Source organism: Otolemur garnettii, unplaced genomic scaffold, assembly GCF_000181295.1.
Source record: "Otolemur garnettii isolate 467f Iridium unplaced genomic scaffold, OtoGar3 scaffold00073, whole genome shotgun sequence".
In the NCBI taxonomy this organism is placed as follows: domain Eukaryota; kingdom Metazoa; phylum Chordata; class Mammalia; order Primates; family Galagidae; genus Otolemur; species Otolemur garnettii.
This window is the reverse complement of record NW_003852468.1, coordinates 8,328,952-8,333,656: the sequence shown is the minus strand read 5'-3', so window position 1 is coordinate 8,333,656 and position 4,705 is coordinate 8,328,952.

Here is a 4,705-nt window from a genome sequence, read left to right as displayed (position 1 = left end):
GGTGGGCACCTGTGGTCCCAGCTACTTGGGAGGCAGAGGCAGGAGACTCACTTGAGCCCAGGAGTTGGAGGTTGCTGTGAGCTGTGAAGCCACAGCACTCTACCCAGGGGGATAGCTTGAAGCTCTGTCTTGAAGAAAAAAAGAGAACTATGAAACTCTGAGAAAAGAAATAGCTGAAGATGTTTACAAATGGAAAAACATACCATGCTCATGGCTGGGAAGAACTAACATTGTTAAAATGTCCGTATTACCCAAAGCAATCTACAGATTTAATGCAATCCCTATTAAAGCACCATTGTCATACTTTAAAGAACTTGAAAATATAGTACTTCATTTTATTTGGAATCAGAAAAACCTCGAATAGCAAATACATTACTCAGAAATAAGAACAAATCAGGAGGAATCACATTACCAGACTTCAGGCTATACTATAAATCTATTGTGATCAAAACAGCATGGTACTGGCACAAAAATAGAGTGGTAGATTTATGGAACAGAATAGAGAACCAAGAGATGAACCCAGCTACTTATCATCATTTGATCTTCGACAAGCCTATCAAAAATATTCAGTAGGGGAAAGACTTCCTATTTAACAAATGGTGCTGGGTGAACTGGCTGGAGACCTGTAGAAGACTGAAACTGGACTCCCACCTTTCACCATTAACTAAAACTGATTCTCACTGGATAAACGATTCAAACTTAAGACATGAAAACTATAAAAATACTAGAAGAGAGTGCAAGGAAAACACTTGAACAAGTGATCCCATTTCTCTATGGGCAAGAGCCTTGAACAGAAACTTCTCTGATGAAGATAGGCACATGGCCTACAAACACATGAAAAAATGCTCATCATCCTTAATCATCAGAGAAATGCAAATCAAAATCACTTTGAGATATCATCTAACTCCAGTAAGATTAGCCCACATCACAAAAGCCCAAAACTACAGATGTTGGTGCGGATTGGGAGAGAAGGGAACGTTTTTACACTGCTGGCAGGAATGCAAGCTAATACGACCATTTTGGAAAGAAGTTTGGAGAACACTCAAGGAACTAAAAGTAGGCCTACCATTCGATCCTGCAATTCCTCTACTAGGTATATACCCAGATGATTAAAAATTATTTTATAACAAAGGCATTTGCACCAGAATGTTTATTGCAGCCTAATTCATAATAGCCAAGATATGGAAACAGCCCAAGTGCCCACTGACCCATGAATGGATTAACAAATTGTGGTATATGTATACCATGGAATACTATGCAGCCATAAAAAGATGGAGACTTCTCATCTTTTATGTTTACCTGGATGGAGCTGGAACATATTCTTTTTTTTTTTTTTTTTTTTTTTTTTTTGAGACAGAGCCTCAAGCTGTCCTCCTGGGTAGAGTGCCATGGCATCATGCTCACAGCAACCTCCAACTCCTGGCCTCAAGCAAGTCTCCTGCCTCAGCCTCCCCAGTAGCTGGGACCACAGGCGCCCGCCACAACGCCTGGCCATTTTTTGGTTGCAGCTGTCATGGTTGTTTGGCGGGCTGGGCTGGGGATTCGAACCCGCCACCTTAGGTGTATGTGGCTGGTGCCTTAGCCACTTGAGCCACGGGCGCCGAGCCGGAACATATTCTTAGTAAAGTATCTCAAAAATGGAAAAAAAATCCAATGTACTCAATACTACTATGAAATCAATATATAGCCACCTACACACTCATATGAATGGCAAAACATAACTATAGTCCATAAAGTAGAAGGGAAGAGGGAGGATGTGAGAGTAGGGAGGGCATTTGGGGGGACCTCATCTAATGTGCATGATGGAATGGTACATTTCAAAACTATTAAGAAATGAGTATAATTGTGATGGATGTGTTACTTAGTTCAATGTACACATTTCACATTGTATATCTAAGCAGTATCCTGAACCCCATAAATGTATCAATGTACAAAGTTATGATTTAATAAAGAATAATTAAAAAAAAAAAGATAACTGCAACAACCAAAAAATACCCAGGCATTGTGGTGGGTGTCTGTATTCCCAGCTACTTGGGAGGCTGAGGCAAGAGAACTGCTTAAGCCCAAGAGTTTGAGGTTGCTGTGAGCTGTGACATCATAGTACTCTACCCAGGCAACTTAGTGAGACTCTGTCTCAAAAATAAATAAATAAATAAAAAATAAAAAGATTCGACCTCAACAGTAATCAAGGAATTACAAATGAAAACAACAATAACATAGCATTGCATCTGATAATTTACAAACCTAATGAAAATATTAAATTTTAACAATACCAAATGTGCACAGTGACCAACAGGAATTCTCGTACACTGCTTCTGTAGCAGTAAGTATGCAGTAAAAACATGCACCAGGGCCAGGTGCTGCGGCTCATGCCTGTAAGTTTTGAGTTTTATCTTTGGTGTTGCTACACCTGCCTATGTTCCTGCTGATGGCATTTAGGTTACTTCCAATTTGTAGCTGTTATAAATCATGCTGCAATTAACATATATATGTCCCTTTCCACCAATGTACAAGGTGTCCCAAAAGTTGCCATAAATTGTAGATAAATGTACTCTTCTTTACAAAATATTTATTACAAATTTTTACAAAATATTTACATTTTCTTTTCTTTTTTTTTTTTTTTTTAGAGACAGAGTCTCACTTTGTCATCCTTGGTAGAGTGCTGTGGCATCATAGCTCACAGCAACCTCCAGCTCTTGGGCTTAGGTGAGTGTCTTGTCTCAGCCTCCTGAGTAGCTGGGACTATAGGTGCCTGCCACAACGCCTGGCAATTTTTTTGTTGTTGTTGCAGTTTGGCCAGGGGCCAGGTTTGAACCTGCCACCCTCGGTATATGGGGCTGGAGCCCTACTCACTAAGCCACAGAGGCCGCCCTACAAAATATTTTCTACTGTTGGCCACCTCTTTGTAGAATTTTGTAATGAATATTTTGTAAATAAAGGTACATTAAGCTACAATATCTCATTTTCCCTGTGTATGGTGACCTTAGGGACAACTTTTGGGACACACTGTATTAAGAGTTTCTCTAGGATATATACCTAGGAATGGAATTGCTTGATCATCAGTATGTGTATCTTTAGTCTTGCTAGATCTTTGCAGGTTACTTTCCAATGCAGTTGTATTACTTTAATTTAATTTTTATTATTTGAGATTCATTGAGGGTATCAAGAATTAGGTTACACTGATTGCATTTGTTACATAAAGCCCCTCTTGTAATTGCATCCCACCCCCAAGAGGTGTGCCATACACTGTGACTCTCCATCCCCCCACCTCCTCCCCTCTCTTCACTTGCTCCTTAATTTAATCTGCTACAAAAATAGTGTGCAAGAGTTTTTGTTGGCATTGAACATTTGGTATTATTATAATTTAATATTTTTGTTAATTTTGCAGATTTCTGGATGCAGTGTTATACATTGTAATTCCATTAGTAATTCTTTGATTACTGTTGAGGTTGAACATCTTTGATATGTTTATTTGGATATTCCCGTTTCTTCTGTGATTTTATGTTTATTTTCTTTGTCTATTTTTCTACAGGGTTATCTTTCTCTATTGATTTGAGGAGTTTTTAAAAAATGTATACTGCATATGCATTATAAATATCTCCTTTTGATCATGGCTGTATTTTCACATTATTTATGGTGTTTTGTGAATTTTTCATTTTAATGAAGTCAATTTCACAACATTTTCCCATTGAATTGATGCTCTTGGAGTCGTGGTTACAAAATATTTCTATGTTATTAAAGACTGAGATGGTATAACAAAGAGACCTCAAAATACAGCGGTTTAAAGAACAGAGACAGGCAGGGTGTGGTGGCTCACACCTCTAACCCCAGCACTCTGGTAGGCAGAGGGGAAGGATCAGAAGTTTGAGACCAGCCTGAGCAAGAAATACAAAGATTAAGTGGGTGTTGTGACGCCTCCCTTAGCCCCAGCTACTTGGGAGGCTGACGCAAGATTGCTGAAGCCTAGGAGGTAGGGGTAGCTGTGAGCTAGGCTGAGGCCACGGCACTCTACAGAGCGTGCCACTGGGTGACACTGCGAGACTCTCTCAACTCCACCCTGACCCCCAAACAGAGACATTTAGATCTTTTGCACAGAACTATCCCTAGGTGGGCAGTCCCTCTAAGGCTGAGATGTATTGTTGCACAGGCAGTCAGGGACCCAGGTTTGTGCCATCTCATGGCCTGGCCATCCTCTCAGGCATATCATCAACTTGCATAGTCAAAGCTTGGTCACTGCCACATTTGGATTCCAACCACCGAGAAAGAGGAAGAGACCGCCTCAGAGGCATATCTGATGTCTCAAGCCCCAGAGCTGCAAGCAGCACACATCATATCTGCTCACATCCCATTGTGAGAAGTTAATTTTATTACCATACCCATCAGCAGAGGAAGCTGGGAGACGTGCCCAACTACAACATACTTATTATGTAAGAATGAGACAATGGATTTTCCAGCCAAGGAATAATCTCTGTCACACTTTCTCTATCCTAAGGGGATAAAGAAATTACCAGTATTTTATTTCTAAAAGTTTTGCTTCTCACATTTAGGACTTTATTAAGGTTTTATTTTCATTTCAGCATGAGCTAGGAGTCTTTTGTTTTCTTTTCTTGTGAATAGCCAGTTATTCTAGCATGTGTGTTGATTAATCCATTGTTCTCTTATTGCTTTCTTTTTCTTTTCTTTTTTCTTTCTTTTTTTTTTTTTT